The sequence below is a fragment of the Notolepis coatsorum genome, assembly GCF_963971535.1.
Source record: "Notolepis coatsorum genome assembly, chromosome: 6".
In the NCBI taxonomy this organism is placed as follows: Eukaryota; Metazoa; Chordata; class Actinopteri; order Aulopiformes; family Paralepididae; genus Notolepis; species Notolepis coatsorum.
In genome coordinates, this window is record NC_140170.1 from 123,563,102 (window position 1) to 123,582,096 (window position 18,995).

Here is an 18,995-nt window from a genome sequence, read left to right on the forward strand (position 1 = left end):
GCATCACGTGTCCCCTCCGGTACTCAAGGAGGCAGCCGTCGCATCTTTTCACCTGCACAGAGCGATCTCTCAGCGGCGAGGGTCTGCGTGGGAGAGACACGCCGCCCTTGTTGCTTCCTGATTCTACTGCGCAGGCGCACCAACTGACCTGTAGGAGTCGCTGTCCACAACGTCCAATCCCCACCCACCAGCTTCCCACCCCCTAATACTGCCAATTGTATTAGTATGAACAACCAACCAAGCTGGTAGCAACGCCGAGAGCTGGGCTCGAACCCAGCATCTCCTGCGTTGGTGGCGAACGCCTTGCCCACTGCGCCACCTAGCCGCCCGCATTTTGGCTAATGTTAAAACTTGTCAGCTCAGTTTTGTCTATTTTTCTCTGTGTGTGTGTGTGTGTGTGCGCGTGCATCTGTCATACCTTCACAGGACAAAGCCCACTGACTGCATCTGTCTTCATGGTAGCAGTGGACCAATGATGGTGATCAATGATGGAGTCTCAACGTTCACTGAAGCGGTTAATGCCATGTTCATGATCTATTATGCCCTCAACATTGACTATCCTGTAGAGCTGGGTGCAACAATGGAGTTTCTTCAAAGGTAATTGTATATTTTTTTCATCTTTTAATTCATTTACCAGTATAATGAACTTTTAATCATAAAGTCCTTGTAGCAGTTTGAGAGTGAATCAATGCAGTGCAGAAGGCAGGGCATGAGTGACAGAGCCCATTCTTTCAAACATTCATTGAGAGCAGCACACACATAGGCTATAGCAGTATCACGGTATGCAGCCAAGGCCCACCAATGTGAGAATGAACGGAATTGTGTAAATGTACACCATTTGATAACGATGTCAATCCTTTTATGTACCACTCCTCTACAGATGCATGTTCAAGATAAATCCGGACAAGGGCTCAAAAGTCCACAAACAAGGCAATAAGAAGTGTCTCGCAGTCAATCCCAAGGTCCTGTCACTCATATCGAAGATATCAGAGCATGACTGGCTGTAGTGACTGGTGAGTTTGCTGTTAATTCATTTGATTACTTGTAAGTAAGTAAGTAAGTAAGTAAGTAAGTATTTATAAAGCACCTTTCATACATGTCATGTAGCTCAAAGTACTGTACACAAATATAGGCATATATAACGATAAAAGCAATAAAGTCACACTGATCAGTTAAGATCAATGTTTAAAAAAAAAAATAATAATAATAATAATAATAATAATAATAGTAACGTAAAAATGAAAATAACGTAAAAACAGTCATTTGCTTACCAGTTTGGGAGAACAGGTCCGCACAAACATGTCCGCTCAGTAGCAACCGGAAGTGCACTAAACCAATGCACTTGTATGGTAGGTAGCAATGTTTAACTCTTATAACGCTAGTGTAGTTACGTTTTTATCAGTGGTCATAGTTGGGTCCACAGTGCTTTTCCAAGTCCCATGGATCCATCAGTGGCCGTGTATTGTGTGCGTATGTACCCGTTCCCTCATGTGGTCAGTGGCCAGAGTTGGGTCCACAGGACTTATCCAAGCCCCATGGACCCATCAGTGGCCGCGTATTGTGTGCGTATGTACCCGTTCCCTCATCTAAAGAGTTGGGTCCACAAGACTTTTCCAAGCCTTACGGATCCATCAGTGGTCGTGTATTGTGTGCGTATGTACCCGTTCCTTCATCTAAAAAGTTGGGTCCACAAGGCTTATCCTAGCCTCATGGATCCATCAGGTTTTTCCAAGCCATAACTATTTGTAAGCTAGACTGTATAGGTACGTTTTTAATTTTCCTTTAAAAATGTGTATGGAGCTGGCGTTTCTGATGTGTGTTGGTAGTGTGTTCCATAGTTTTGGGGCATAGTTGGCAAATGCCATACTTCCTATCCTCTTTTGGTTTCTGGGCGTGTCTAGTAAACCTGTAGTGGATGACCGTAGCGTTCTTGAGGGAAGATAACTAACTAGGGAATTTGCTATGTATTTTGGGCCTTGCTCATTAAGAGCTTTATATGTTAGGAAAAGGACCTTAAAATCAATTCTATGAGTTATTGGAAGCCAGTGCAGAGTGGCCAGGACTGGAGTGATATGTTCTCTTCTCCTTGTATGAGTTAGTAATCGAGCTGCAGAGTTTTGGATAAGCTGAAGCTTCCCAATGGTTGCTTTGGGAAGACCAGTGAACAGTGCATTACAATAGTCAAGCCGACTTGATACAAAAGCATGAATACGTTTCTCTGCATCCTTTTTATTTACGAAAGGTCTTACTTTCGCTATGTTTCTTGTGATTTATTTCATGTCCCTTTTTTCAAAACTATTTGGCAGGTGATCGGATCAACCTCTATTCAGGTAAATCTAATTATTTCCACCACAAGGTCGGGAGTAAAGCGAATACAGTTTCCACAGGAAAAAAAACCTTCAGTGCTGTTCTTTGCTCTTCCAATTAAGAAACTAATTTAATTTCAGATATAACTAATGTTAATAGCAGCATCTACGCTAACCTCCGCCATTGGTGTTTTGAAATGAACAGTTGCTTCTCACTGTTGTCACACCTAAACCACCTCTTCTTGTAGATTACAAACTTCTCTCTATGGAGATTTGCCAGAATGATGTGGGCAGTGAAACGTGAGCTCACAAGATCAGAATGGTCTCTCTCATGTCCAAATTCTTAAGATTTGGACAACAATCTGATGCAATTTCTTCTTTATTTCTCCATGAGGTTGATTGAAATAGTATTTCTGTTTGTGTGTATTACAGAGAATCCAGAGCCATCAGGACTAAAATGAAGCGAAACAAGATACAGCAGCACTGGAAGAAAGAGGATGAATAACATTCTTGTTTTCAGTTCAGTACATTTTTATATTGGACACATGACAATGGTCATAAATCGCAAGTTTTACCAGCTGCTGTTGCAGCATTGTCCGAAAAGGGCTAGGGAGAAGCACTATATAGCTTGCCGGGCCCTACGCCTGAAGACTACATTTTTTATACACATATATACCTGCACATATTCATACATGATACATATTCATACATGATGTTTATAGCATTGTTCTGTATATACTGTATACATACACATATACACACACGCACAGGGCCGCCTCAGGGGGTGTGCGAGCAGTGCGGTCGCACAGGGCCTCGCGGGAAGGGGGGCCTCGCAAAAAAAAAAAAAAAAAAAAAAATGATTTATTCTTTTTTTTATTTTTTTTTTTTATTTTTTTATTTTTTTTTGTGAGGCCCCCTTTCCCGCGAGGCCCTTTTTCATCACAGACCTAAAATCTAGTTTTGCTTATATGCTTATATATTTCACATTAGACACGTTTGTAGAATGTGTCTGATTTGTTCCTGGGTCTGCAGACATACTCACTATTGGAGCTCTGGGGCTCTGCAGCAGACATACTATTGGTTTCAACGAAGGGAGTGGTTACATCATGTGTAGTACGCCGGCGTGCGTCAGCTGCGTTTGACTATTTCGCGCGTGCAGCTTTGGAGGTTATGCTTAGTTATGCCAGCCAAGACAAAGAGGTCGGTCATTATCAGTCGGTCGGTCACCAAGGAACGTTGACGAAAGGCCTCTCGCTGGCGGGACAAAAAAAAGCTATGGTGGAGCCTTGTCATGGTGCAGTCGGGATATAGCCATGATGATGTCGGCTAGTAGCTAGCTTAGCTAAAGCGTTAGCTAACCTAGAGACAGCGCATTGATTGATTGATTGAAAAGTTTATTAACAGATTGCAGAATGGGTACAGTACAGTACATCTCAATACATACAATTGTTAAGGGGATGCAGACCAGAGAAAGACTTTCGTCTTGTTTCCACCAGGGTCCCCCATTTTCAATTCATCATAACATATATGACATACATGACATACAGATAGACAGTACTGCTACATCTATACATTTATGACATATCAGATTTGCAAATACAGTACTGTTTGTGATACAAAAGTGTCCAGAAAAGGAGTGTATATACATTTGGCGTAGAAACTGTACATTGGAGGAGGTTGGTGGGGTGGGGTTGGGTGGGTTGGGTGAGGGCTGTACATTGGAGGTGGGGGGGGGGGGTTGGGTAGGGGACACACACACATTTTACACTGTACATTGGAATGTTGACAAAGCCTTACTTGGTCATTTACTGTACAACTAGGTTAGGACATTTGTAGGGGCCAGTTTCGAATTGCAGTCTCACGTAGGTGTTTTTTGAGAGTGTTTTTGAAGGTGGGTAGTGATTCACATTCCTTTACAGCTTTAGGCAGGGCATTCCACATTGATGTGGCATAATTGCGAAACGTGTTTAGTCCCTTGTTTGAGCCGAATCTGGGTTTTACATGATTTGTGGAGCTCCCTCTGGTGTTGTGATCGTGGTATTCACTGACCTTTGGGAAGTATTTTGACATGTACATGGGTACCTTGGTCGCGTAGTGTATCTTGTAGACCAGGCCCATTGCAAGTTGCTGTACTCTGTCGTCTACTCTAAGCCATCCTAGGTTGTCAAAGTGGGCAGGGGTGAGGTGGGTTCTAGGAGTCAGGTCAAGTAGTAGTCTGACTAGCTTGTTTTGAGATGTTTGTAATTTGTTTTTTAGTGCCTTTGAGGTGCTTTGGTACCATGAGGTGCAAGCATAGTCGTAGTACCCTTGAATGAGTGCTCCTGCTAGAGTCTTCAGGGTATTCTTGTTTACCAGAGAGGAGATCCGGTACAAGAATCGCGTTCGTTGGTTGACTTTTTTTATTACATTGGATGCCATTTTGTCACAGGAAAGATTAGCCTCTAGGATGGAACCCAGGTAGGTAATTTCATCTTTCCTTGTGACAATATTGTCACCCACTGTAACCGAGAAGTCGTCAGTCTTGCTGAGTTTGTTATTTGAACCGAAGAGAATGGACTCTGTTTTGCCCATGTGTAATGATAGTTTGTTGTCGGCGAGCCATATGCAGATTTTGCCTAGTTCCGAGCTGAGGGCTTTTTCAACCTGTAACTTGTTCTTGTCAGAGACCAGCAGGGCTGAGTCGTCCGCAAACAGGAACAAGTTGCAGTCACAAGCTGACGACATGTCATTTGCATAAATTAGGAATAGTAGCGGTCCTAGTATGCTTCCTTGTGGAACACCACAGCTCACTGTGAGGGGGGGGGATAGGGTACCGTTTACTTCCACCATCTGTTCCCTCCCCTCCAGGTAGGATTGTATCCAGCTCACTGATAAACTATCAAAACCAATTGCTTTTAGCTTGTCAATCAGAATGGTGTGATTGACAGTGTCGAAGGCCTTTTGTAGGTCCAGCATGACCATGCCGCAGTATTTGCCCGCGTCCACCTCTTGTTTGATGTGGTCGTTCAAGTAGAGAAGGCATGTGTCAGTGGAGTGGGATGTTCTGAAGCCAGATTGGAATTCGTAGATTAGATTTTTTTCCGCGAGGTATTTTTCGATCTGTTCGTATACTATTTTTTCCATGACTTTCGAGATGGATGTAAGGATAGAAACAGGGCGGTAGTTACCCGGGTCTAATTTGCTGCCCTTTTTGTGCAGGGGTGTTACTCTCGCAATTTTGAAGTCCTTGGGGACGTGTCCCTGTTTTATGGAGAGGTTTATTATGTGTGTGATGACTGGGGTGATGGCTGCTGCTGAGTCTCTGAGGAATTTGGAGGGGATGTTGTCATGGCCAGTGGCCTTGTTTGGTTGGAGGGCGCTCAGTTTTTTGAGTACCTCATCTGTAGTTACTATTTCCAGTTTGAAGTCGTCTTTGTGGACGCCTAGGTTCATGTAGTATGCTACTATGTGTTCTACCCCATACTGCCCTGAGTGGGAGGGTAGTTTGTTTACCAGTGTTGTGGCTATGCAGCCAAGATGAAGAGGATGGTCGTTTGGCAGATGAACTTCGTCAACTCCACGCGGTTGTCTCCATCCTCTTGGACGTTTGGTGAGTTTTTAACCTATTCTATTAACTCTATTCTATTCCCGCCGTGGATCTCTCTCTCTCTCTCTGGAGCCAAACTGGCCGACTAGCTGTTGTAGTACTAGTAGCTAACGGTGTGTGGCCTGGTGTCAGCACCTGTATTGCTTTTCTCACGTTGTACAGTTGTTCAGTGGTAGCCGCATAGCTTGCTTCTGCGTTAGCTAATGGTTAGCGATAGCCGGGTTGAGCTAACTGTTAGCCAGTTAGCTGTTTAGCTACGACGTTAGCTGCCGGCTGCGCTCGGCTGGGAACGTTAGCTTGATGCCTAGAGTTAGCTGTTAGCTTGTGCTACGACCATTGACATTAGCCGTGAGAATAGCAGGGGGTTCTGGCACTCTGACTACGACATCATCTTTGACAGAAGATGTAGTCGGGCCTGCACCATGACAAGGCTCCGGCCATAGCTTATTTTTGTCCCGCCAGCGAGAGGCCTTTCGTCAACGTGGAGACCTGTGTTGCGGCCTTTCGCCCTGCGTTCCTTGGTGCAGGTAAGATGAATGAAAATGTCATGACATTACCCCACTCTTCCTTCCTTCCCCTCCCGAATGTTTTGTTAATAACGATGTTTTTTTCCAGGCAAAACATATGTTACTTCACAACATTTGGAGATACGACATGTGCTGTGTGTGAATGAATTGTCTTGGTCGTTTGTGTAGCTTGGGTAGCGTTGGGCCGTTGGCCAAAGCTGTGTGTGGCCTGGTGTCAGTAGCCTACCTGGCTAGCCTATTTAGCTGATGTCGGCCATTGGCTCCTTGCTGCTTTGTTTTCTCTGGTATAGACCCTCTTCTCTTTAATAGAGGCCATAACCAGACCTAGACCACCTCTAACTCTAACCCCTAACCAGACCTAGACCACCTCTAACTCTAACCACTAACCAGACCTCTTCCATGTGGCACTTTAACAGTACACTGACCTCAGAATGTATGTTTTTATGCAAGCAGATTGCAATTAGTGTGTACTACTAGTACTACTGTATTTAGTTTACAGTATCATGTTGTTATAGAATAAACCGCTGCCAGCAGCAGCCCAGCACTGACCAATGACCATCACCAAACTTAACTTAGGGGTTAGAGTCAGAGCCTAGGTGGTCTAGGTCTGGTTAGGGGTTAGAGTCAGAGAGGTGGTCTTGGTCTGGTTAGGGGTTAGAGTCAGAGGTGGTCTAGGTCTGGTTAATAGAGGCCATAACCAAACCTAGACCACCTCTAACTCTAACCCCTAACCAGACCCAGACCACCTCTAAATCTAACCCCTAAGTTACCCTAACCAGACCTAGACCACCTCTAACTCTAACCACTAACCAGACCTCTTCCATGTGGCACTTTAACAGTACACTGACCTCAGAATGTATGTTTTTATGCAAGCAGATTACAATCAGTGTGTACTACTGTGTTTAGTTTACAGTATCATGTTGTTATAGAATAAACCGCTGCCAGCAGCAGCCCAGCACTGACCAATGACCATCACCAAACTTAACTTAGGGGTTAGAGTAAGAGCCTAGGTGGTCTAGGTCTGGTTAGGGGTTAGAGTCAGAGAGGTGGTCTTGGTCTGGTTAGGGGTTAGAGTCAGAGGTGGTCTAGGTCTGGTTAATAGAGGCCATAACCAGACCTCTAGACCATCTCTAACTCTAACCCCTAACCAAACCTAGACCACCTCTAAATCTAACCCCTAACCAGACCTTCCATCACCATGTGGCACTTTACACAACAACCTAAAAATGTGATTTATCATTTTATGTTTATGCAAGCAGATTGCAATCAGATTGCTACTGTGTGTACTATACACTATTGTACTGTACTATTATCTACTCAAGTTCAACTACTACTGTACTGTGTTTGTTTGTTTACAAAACACAGTATCCTGTTAGTGTTGTTGACACTGTTACACTGGCTGCTGTTACTGTTATTTAATATTTTCAAATAAATCGCTGCCAGGTGAGCAAGGCCAGAGATAATGTGACTGTCTTATTAAGTTATTTCTCCATTCACAGATCGACAGTGAGTGCACCCTTCCTGTGTATTACTTGTGCCGCCAACTCAGATTCCCCTAGGTTAAAAAATAAATACGCAATTTAAATCAGAATATGTTCCATGTTGACTATTTCTGACTTCTGCCAAGTTTTTTTCCATTGACTAAAAATAGACAAAAATGTCATCCGTTTACTAAAATGCTCAGACATTTAGTTGACTAAAACTGACTAAACGAAAAAAATAAATGAAAATGACTAAATATGATAAACGAAAAAGGAGCACTTGACACATTACTAAGACGAAAACTAAAATGAAAATAGCTGCCAAAATTAACACTGGTTTACAGTGACATTCCATATAAATGTTGTGATTTCCATATAAAATGTTGTGCTAATAAATACCGCTCTCCTTCGAGACACCACCTCCGACTCATCTCTCAGCACTATACAATATTATGCTATATATAGTCGTTTCCTTTTCACCATTGGTAGATTATCATCCACATTGGAGAATATAGCTTTTACATGCTTATTTCTACTTTTGACACATTAACTGTACTGACTTTTGCAAGGTATATCAACTGTATGTATGAACTCCAAATATACTGAGAAGAGTGCTTGCTTGTGGGTTGTTGAACTGGAGTGCAGCTGAGACCATGCAAAATGAATACTTAACCCATTTAGACATAAAACGCCTACTAAAAACTCCTATTAAAACCTATGCAATTAGGGTTTTTTGGAAAGATTTTCAGTTAATAAAACCTTTTATATCAGCCTCTGGAGCAGATTGAAACATGAAATGAAAACCGATAGATTAGAACTTGGGCTTTTATTTGAACATCATTAATTTTCCCTAATGTGCATTGACATTTAAAAAAGAAAAATGTCTTGTCCAGATACTTTTAAAGGGATTTCAAATAATAGGTAATTTGAATGTAATTTTGAATTTTTATACAGCAGTTGGGCTGTAAAAATACAGAGAATATATAGCAAATATCTGTAAAAAAAAATTCACTGCTGAACTTTGAGTTCTGTCACTTAATTGAATGAGTTTGATTGTAATCATTTTGGAAAAACCTGCCAAATAACAGCGTTTTACTGCTGAACGAAGTTCTGTCACTTAATTGAAGGAGTTTGATTGTAATAATTATGGGAAAACCTGTAAAATAACAGTGTTTCACTGCTGAACTTAAGCTATGTCACTTAATTGAAGGTGTTTCATCGTAAATGTAGGAAAAACCTGCCAAATAACAGCGTTTCACTGCTGAACGAAGTTCTGTCACTTAATTGAAGGAGTTTGATTGTAATAATTATGGGGAAACCTGTAAAATAACAGTGTTCCGCTCGGCATCACTCATGCACTCCCTCGCGTACGTGCACGCGCACTGAATAAATTCCACAAATGTACCTTTAATACCAGTATTCATCTGACCACACACCTCGTTAGCTTACCTTCATAAGCAGGTGTGTGGTCACCTGCTTTCCTCCTTCTCGCTTTCACCACAAGGAAGTGCCTCGGTAGTACCCCACTTGACGTGTTGTTAGTTGAAAAGAGTTGTGACGAGTCTACATTGTGCTTAGTTTTTTCTTCTCTCATATCTGTTAAAAGGGAAAAGCTAAGTCATAATGTTTTCTTCGGAGAGTAGACCTACTCTTCACCAGCGGTTCTCCATTCCCGCCTCCGTCGTGCGTTTTGGTGCGGGGCTGCTGCCACTTTCGTGGTTGCCGACCCAGCCCAGGAGGCAGCCGATGGGTAGTTTGCCTCTCCGAGGAGCCGAGGCATCGCTGCCGTCGCTCCGGCGATGGCCTGATCTCGACTCTGGTTCCAGGGAATCGTCCGTTGTTGAACGGGCGGTTGTTTTGGGTCCGGAGGATTTGCGACGCAAACTTTTCGGGTCTGCCCGTTCACGTCGCAAGATGGTGGCATGCAGGCGCGAACGGCCTGGGTTTGGAGAATTGCTGGAGACCAGCGAGGATGCGTCCGACTCTGGATTTCCGATGGAAACTGAGGACTTCATGGAAGAGTCGGACGGATTCTTGTTTAAAGGTCCTGTGGAGGAGAGTATCCCTCCTATCCAGGAAACACCGGAGGGGGGAGAAATGGCTCCTTGGGACGCCTTGTTCGAAGATGTCGGGGAACCACCTCGGCCTCATCAGCAGGATGCCCTGCTATCAGCCACATCAGACTGTGGCTCCTCAATGGGTCGAAGCCTGCTGCATGTGAGGGATGCGGGTTCGGTGGAGGAAGGTCAGCAGGGGGAACTGCAGGCTTTGTTTCCCGAGTTCATGGCGGTAGCCGCCACTGCAAACGGCGTGCCGCTGCCGCTGCCATTGCCTGCTCCTGTCCCTGACGATCTCATAGGTCATCTCTGGCAGCGTCGCCCGGTGAGAGGGGTGGACGTTGTCTACCAATTTTTCCCCTCAATGGGGGCCTATGTTCGTCAGGGTCAGGCGGTGTCTCACATCATGGGACTTACCCCCGCCTACGTACCAGTTACGCGGGTGTCGGGGTTGGTCAAAGGTATGAGAGAGGGCGTGCCACGGCTTGATAGTCCGATGGCCGCTCTCCTCTGTCCGGATGTGGTGTGGGAACCATTATGCAAGCCGGTTCTCCATGGAAGATCGGCTAGGCGATTGGCATATTGGGGTGACCAGTCATTTATCGCTGGTAGACAATCGCTGGATGCGGCTTCTAACATCGGCCACCTAGCTAGATTTGTATCGGGGATTATGACGGGCGGCGTGGATCTGACCGAGGTAAAATGCGATCAGATCACCCAGGCGGCAGGAGCTGTCCTGCACCTTACTCAGGTGCTGGCCATAGCCTCGGGGAAGACGCGCGCCCTGGCCACCCTGACCACCCTGACCCAGCGCCACCTTTGGCTGGAGCAGGCTCGAGTGCCGGAGAAGAAGAGAACCCCTCTTCTGACGGCCAACCTCTCCGATGCTGGACTGTTCGGGAAGGCCCTGCGGTTGATGACCTCAACGTGCAGAGAGATGGCAGAGGAGAGATCCGTTCTTCAACCCCATTTTCCGCCTCCCTTCCTTGCCGGTGGAGTCAGAAGGCTTCCACGATGTCGAGCTTCCTCCGCCGTGCCTACCACTGCCTCTACCGCCGCTGCTGGCCCCTCCAAGAAGGCCAGGAGAAGAGACGGCGCTTCTGCTACCGCCGACCCATCCACGACCGGAGGAGACGGTAGGGAACGTCGAGACCAGCAGACAGTTAACTACCGTCCCTCCGGGGCTCCTCGGGGTGGCAAGACTCGAGCGGCGCGAGGTGGCAGACGCCGCTAAGAGTGACTTTTCCCCTCTGTGCCCCCTCTCCTCTACACCCTCCCCGGCCCCTTATGATTGTGTTTTTGTGCCATATCAAATAAAAAAGTTCCCCGATATAAGGGGAACTATGTTTTTGGCCAAAGAAACTGTGTGTATCTTCAACAAATCATATGATGGGGTTGCGTAAATATGAATCTGCACTGTTACGTTGAGAGATGAGTCATGTTGTGTTACGAGATTAAGCTCGTCTGCAAGCATACACTCAGTCGTAGGAGGTTCTATTAGCCTGACGCTCCACATGCAGGTAGAAACTGGTGGTATTCCATTGCTTAAACAAAGTATATGTGTTCCACAACGCTGTTGTGTTAGTTGCAGTAATACTCGTACACACACGTTCCACGGCCTAGCCGTTACTCTCGGTCAGCGTTTTGCTATGTACGACATAGTCAACGGGTGTAGGATTCACACACATACGACTTGTTTTGTTGTAAATCTGTAAATTTTGTGGGTAGCGGGCATTTTATTAGCTTACGCTATACATTAGCATTCTACCGGAGGTTTCAAAATGCTACAGTTGTTTTTGTGTGTAGGGAAAGAAGGGTTTTTTGTGAGGGGGTGTCGAATAAACCCCTCCTTCCCACTTGATTGGTTTAGGAGATTTTATCTCATTCTGCTGAGCCAGTCAGGGCAGAGCCGTTAGGACGTCTTGGCAGGGAGGGGGGGGGGGGGGGGGGGGGGGGGTTATCCTGCCGACTCCTATTACAAACAGGAGCCGTGTGCAGGGTTTCCCCCGTCATAGCAATGTTGCTATGGCGACGCCTTCCGTGAGTTAAAGAGTGTTAAGGTGTCGAGTTAGAGCGTAGGGCTTACGGGTCTGCTACGCTCGATTTATGTGTAAACTTGAGTCAGTTGGTCACGTGACTCACAGTTGACATGTCTTTTTCATGACTACGACTCATGTGGGAAGGTTTCTGGGAAGGTCCGGTCTTTACTCTTTGACAAAAGGAGTGACTGGATGTAAAAACATGTAAACGTTTTTTTACTCCCAGCTGTGCAGTTGGGTTCATACGGGTGATGCTTCTTCTTTATTGTTATAAAGAGTTGGATGAATCTATATGAATTGGAAATGGGGGATCCTGATGGAAACAAGACTAACGTCTTTCTCAGGTCTACATCCCCTTAACAATTGTGTGTATTGAGCCGTACTGTATTGTACCCATTCTGCAATCTGTTGGATAAAGTTTTCATTCATTCATTCATGGAGTTGGTTGCATCCCGCCCGTCTTGTCGTTCCCCTGGGCGCCTTGGGGATTCAATAAGATGGTCTACATAGCCTATTATTGATGTGGATATGCCCAACGCACACATAGTGCTAGCTCAGGATGTTCTGCTGGACATTAGGAAACTGACTGGCGCGCCTTGGTTGCTTGGGGTTAAAACAGCGTTTTTATAAAGCAATTGGGATGGGGGTTTTCCTCTTCCGACGACCTGTGTGGCAGTGGCGGCTCGCCACTAGGGGCGCTCGGGCGCCGCCCCCCCTCAGGCCCTGCCCTGGTTATATGAGAGAACAAGAAAAATAATTTTTTAGTTTTTAGTTTTATAGCCCTATAAATAATATAAACATGTTTAAAATTAATAATATTTACTCATTTTAAGTATGTTTGTGTTTCCAATGCACAATATAATGTTATTATATAAAATAAAAAATACTTGTTTTCTTGAACAGGAAGTGACTCACTTTTTTTTTCTTTTTTTTTTTTTATTCTGCCCGGGCTAGACGTGATAGCGCTCTGAGTGCGCATCACGGTTTGATCGCTGTATCCGTCGCAGCCAATCAGTGCCTAGCGCGTTGTGCGTTGAAATATGACTATTATGTTGGAATCCGGGCGCGATTTGAAGCGGTCTAGGCAGCAGCGTCAAGAATTTCTGTAGCCGCATTTCGCGGAGACGCTCTCTGATTGGCCGACGCCAGTATTTTTTTCCGTAGCAGAATTTCGCGGAGACGATCTCTGATTGGCCGAATCCAATTTCTAATGTTCCAATTCTAGCTTATTCCTAGGTTGGTGGTAGTCAGAGATAGTTGTGTTGTTGTGAGATGCAGCTGTTTGTCTTAGAGCGTGACTGCAAGTTCTTTAGACGGTTAAGCTTAGGCACTCTTTCAAAGTTGGTTAAGGTTAGAGTTTGTCTTAGAGCATGGCGATAGAACGCCAGGTAGTTTGCAGTCTGTTCGACGCGGAAATGGACAAAGAAATGTACTTGTGTTGTGTGGTGCTAACTGCTAACAAGCTAACACTTGGCTAACAAGCTATATGGCGGATGCAGTCTGGACACAGTGGACAGTGGTCTGGAATACATCAACAGTGGATTATACACTTTATCAAGCCCTCCTGCCCTGGACGTTTCAACTAAACAGTGAGTCTCTCTCTCTCTCTCTCTCTCTCTCTCTCTCTCTCTCTCTCTCTCTCTCTCTCTCTCTCTCTCTCTCGCTCTCTCTATCTCGCTATACACAGCTGTCTCCGCGAAATGCGGCTACGGAAAAAAGTATTGACTGTGCTTGCTGAGACGATAATAGGCTAGCGATTCAAAATGCGCTGCTGTGTTGTGAACTATAACATTAATTTAGCTGCTGCTGATGCATAATGAATGAATGGTGAGTTGTTTAAAATGACAACATACATGTGTTAATTATTTGATTTGATTGATCCGAGAGACAGAGAGAGAGATTGCTCCAGAGCATCTCAGAGCATTACATTTTCAACTTGACCTCCTAACGTGAACTGCGACCCACAAGGCACCAGCGGCACCAGCCGCTACTGCTGTGTGGTTGTCGACGGGTTCTCGTTCATATCAGGGGATGATAACGGAATGGATCTGAACATATGTAGAAGGGTCTCACGCCCTGGGGGTGGGCCACCGGGCGCGGTTCGCACCGAACATCTGAGTGGCGCCTTCTTTTTATGTTTAAGATCAACACGCATATCTGCCCCTTCTCCTGGAGTTGGCATGTCGGCGTGGTTAGGGCATGGGACTGGTTCTGGTCACGCTGGTCCGGATCAGTTAAACCCGTTGTCCGCCGGGGATGCAGATCTGCTGTTCTGGTACCCTGAGGGACTTGGGCTTTTTTCAGGGGGAAAAATGCTAGGTCGGTCCGGGTGTCGCAGGGTTAAGCGCTATGGAACCCTTGTTGGGTGCATTGTATTCTACACTGTCGTAATGGCTTACGGCCGTGCCAACCTGTACGCGCCCGATCTCGTCGGATCTCGGCCGCCACGCAGGTTGGTCTTGGTTAGTACTTGGTTGGGTGACCTCCTGGGAATACCAAGTATGGGGTGTTGGGGCTGGTTTTCCATTCTTGCGCTCTTCTCTTACGCATGGCGAAGAGGGGCCTGTTGGAGTGGTCTTTGACCTCCTCGGGGGACCCTGTGCTCCCCGTATCACCGGGCCCGGTCCGAAGTAATGTTTTCGTTGACCCATAGGCCCGGGATAACCCTGTTGGGAACTGGAACACAGGTACTACGGCAGTGCCGCAGGTATGTTTTGGAGTTTTTTCCTGGGGGGTTATGGGACCAACCACCGCATAGGGTAACGACTAGGTGGTTGGTTCTCTGATGTGTTGGAGCAGTGTCAACTCCCGGGTTAACCGGTTGAGGGTGCCCCTGCACGTTCATGACGTCTGCCAATCGTGTCAGCCTTCTCTGCCTCAACCCCTCTGGGTGGGGGTTTTTAAATGGAGGCTTGATCATGCAACAACGCCAGCATGCGCCCCTTCCGCCGGGGCGGCTGTGTTCAGCTGTCCCCTCTGGCGCCTGTCTTGTCCGCAGTCTCCAGGCTCGGGTTAACAGCCTGTTGCCTGGTTTTTCCCCGGTGCGCTGCCTGCTTCCGTTGGTTAACCTTTTTGTGTGCTTACAGCCATGCTGACTGCCTGTTCTGCAGGGTCAGTGTGCCAGGTGGTGTACTATTGAGGGGACAGGGCCCGCTCGGCTGAGGGGCCTTTGTTCGAATACGCTGGCGATGTGGGGGGCGGGGTCACTAAGTGCCCACCTGGTGGGGTCGTGATGCTGGCATCATGGACTTCTCCGGGCCCCCGTTCCAGGGGGTCCAGTCCCTTTGGTAGGTCTGGGCCTTCCTTCGCGCTCCGCTGCTACGGCCTTGCCACGGGGTTGGGTTTGCCCTTGACCCCGTGTTTCTGGGGGCAGTAACGAGGTTGTTCCCTCCGTTCGTTCCCGGGTGGCATGCGGGTTGTGCGTGTGTGTAGTCGTGGGGTCAGGCCACGGCTGCTCACCCTGTGCGTTGAATTGCTTGAGTGCCTCTTCGCACGGTCGGGTCCGTCGCCCTCCCGGGAAACCTCTAATAGGGGGGGTGCCCTCCATTAGGGGGGGTCGGGGGGGCTCGGCCCTCCCTGTTCTGATGGTTGTGGGGGGCCTTCAGGGGGTGTATTTGTCGGCCGGTGGCTCCGCTCGGCCTCCCTATGTGCATGAGTGATGCCGAGCGGATCCCCTAATGATACAGAACGTTAGGTTATGACTATAACCAAGTTCTGTTAATTAGGGGTGACGCTCGGCATCCGACGCCGCTGCAGCCCTTCACCTCACCTTGTGGTGAAAGCTTGGGAAGGAGGAGAGCAGGTGACCACACACCTGCTTATGAAGGTAAGCTAACGAGGGGTGTGGTCAGATGAATACTGGTATTAAAGGTACATTTGTGGAATTTATTCAGTGCACGTACGCGAGGGAGTGCATGAGTGATGCAGAGCGTCACCCCTAATTAACAAAACTTGGTTATAGTCATAACCTAACGTTATGTCACTTAATTGAAGGTGTTTCATCGTAAATGTACTTTAAGTTCTGTCACTTTATTGACAGAGTTTGATTGTAATAATTATGGGAAACCTTGTTTCACTGCTGAACTTTAAGTTATGTCACTTTATTGAAGGAGTTTGATCGTAATTTTTTTAAATACTGAAAGTTGCCTTATTTTCACATACAGTAAAATGATGAGTATCTTTTGTGTTTTTACATACAATTCAATGTAATTTAACATTTAACACAATTAAGCAAATACATGTATTTAAAAAGAATTACCTGTAGAATAACTGAAGGTTTTTACAGTTTTTTTTATTATATTATTTTCTTTTTTAACATTATTTAACATTACATTTAAAGTTTAACAGCAAAAAAACAGAAAGTTGCCTTATTTTCACATACAGTAAATTGATGTATATTCTAGGTGTTTTACATGTAATTTAACATTCAAGACAATTAAGCAATGGAATAATCCTGTAAAAAAAAGATAATTTCTTATTAAATCAATTTACAGATTACAACCATTATTTAATGGTTAATATTTGTATTAAAGGTTATTTACTGTATTTTTATGGCATTTACTGTATTTTTATGGCATTTACACTTAAAGTAGAAAAACAAAAGTAATCTGTAAAATAATACATTGAAAGTCCTGTAAAAAAAAAATGTTAAGAGTGTGGCACAGAGAGAGAGGTAGAAAGATTGAGGAAGGATACTAATAAATTTCACCGTGGGGGGCATAATCCCACGGGACAATGCATTGGTAACTTGTTTCAAATGACAATATATACCGCTGTGAATATAGCATGGATCGGAAATGGGCGTGCGCGTGAGAGTCAAATATATTTTGACAGTGATATCTCAGGGAGAAGCCCCACACCAGCCCTGCGCGCACACACATTTTCACACTCCTGCGCGCAGTCCCTCTCTCTCTCTACCAGGGAGAAGCCCCACACCAGCCCCGCGCGCACACACATTTACACACTCCTGCACGCGGTCTCTCTCTCTACCAGGGAGAAGCCCCACACCAGCCCCGCATGCACACACATTTACACACTCCTGCGCGCTGCCCCTCTCTCTCTCTCCTCTCTCTCTCTCTCTCTCTCGCTCGCTCATTCTCTGCCTCTCTGTCAAAACCCGCTTGAGGAAGTGCAGGTATTTCCACTCGCTCTGCTGTTGTTGAGCGAATGGTTGCGCTACAACCATAGAGGGGGCATTAGTTATGCAGATCAGTGCCTTCACGTCAGCAAAACAGTCAAATCAGAATGACCTAATTCACTGGGAGAAGAGATAGTCTCAACTGAATTAGAGCAATCCGCCAATATGGTAATTCGAGACACAGACCCATTGATACTAACCCCCCATTGCTATAAAACAATGCTAAACACTGGAAAAGGCCATTTATAAGACACAGGACCTTTAATAAAATTATTTTTGAAAGCATCTTCATGGTTTAATGCAGACATATGTTGCAGGAACTATTTTAATCGTATGTCGGCATGACTATGCTTCAAAGGGTTAAATCAAGCATTTTTAAGTGCTTTAGAGGAAATGTCAAAATATCATGATGTACATCGTGTATCGTGACATAGCCAACACATATTGTAATATCATTTAGAGGCCGTATCGCCCAGCCCTAGCAGGAAGGGTACAACTCTTACAACTGAGTAACAATGTTTATCACAGTGCTGAAACTTGGGTGTGACAGTGTTGAGTGCATAGTAGGAAAGACATATTAGACGGGTAAGAAGGTTAATGTTTTTTTTATATATATATATTTTTTTTTCTCATTTAAGATATTGATTGAAGTGTGTTTTTAGGCGATGGCAAAACATTGGTCGGGTTTTGGCTGTCATAACTGTGGTGGGCAGGCACGTGCAGAAGGGGGGGGGGGGGGTTGGGTGCCCAAGCACTTGCCCATGTGCTCCTTGATGACCAAAGTGCCCTTTTTTGGCAAGGCTTTTTCTTTCTAATATTTATTATTATAAAGAAAATTGTAAAGGGCAATGCCCATGGTCCTCATCAAGAATAATTGGTAACACTTTATAATAACACTTAGTTATAAGACCTTCATAAAGTATTTGTAGATAATGAACTAATCATGAACAAATAATTTATATATACATTTGTAGATTATTATTAACTATTAACTATTAACTATATTTCTATAACATTTACAAATTAGTTCTACATTATTTATAACTCATTATCAACATTGTTTGTACTTGATTTGTTCATCATTAAATAATGTTGTTTAATGTGTAATAACACATTTGTAGATGCTTTGAAAAATGGATATGAAAAAAACGACTATACTGTACCTCCATTTATTTGTTCATGTTCAACAAATGATTTGTTAAGACATTCATAAAACATCTATAAATCATTTGCAGATGCTATTGTGTGCCCTAATCTAAAGTGAAGCCTATTCATCATTAACAAATGTCTAATAGTTTGTTTATTTGTGGACTTTTATGAATACACACATGTAACAATCCCATACTCAGCCCTCGGTTGGGCTGTGATGGGAGGAGTAACATTGTTTCAAGTTTCAAGTTTCAAGTTTCTTTAATAGTTGTCATACAGAAGTACAGAATACTTTTATACAAAATGCTTCTTACTGTTACGCTCCAGAGACTGTGCAAGACAAGATAAGTATGAAATAAAATAACATAGTATAGCATGTAAATTAGAAGTAAAAAAAAATGAGGTCACAGTGTTCAGTATAGACATATGTACAATGTTCGATGCAGAATAGACGTAACTAAGTTACCATATAATATACAATACTGTGCAGTGTACTAATACAATACTATATAGTGCAAGGCAGAAATGGGATGAGGTGCAATTTAGGTACAATTTACAGTGGGTGTACGAGTTGTAGTGCAAATCCTTTATCAATAAATATAAAGTGTGTTTGTGTGGTTTAAGTGAGTGTGTGCGTGTGGGTGTGTGTGCTGTGTGCATTTGATGGTTGTTGCATAGTGTTTATTGTTCGTTTAGCAGCCTGATGGCCTGGG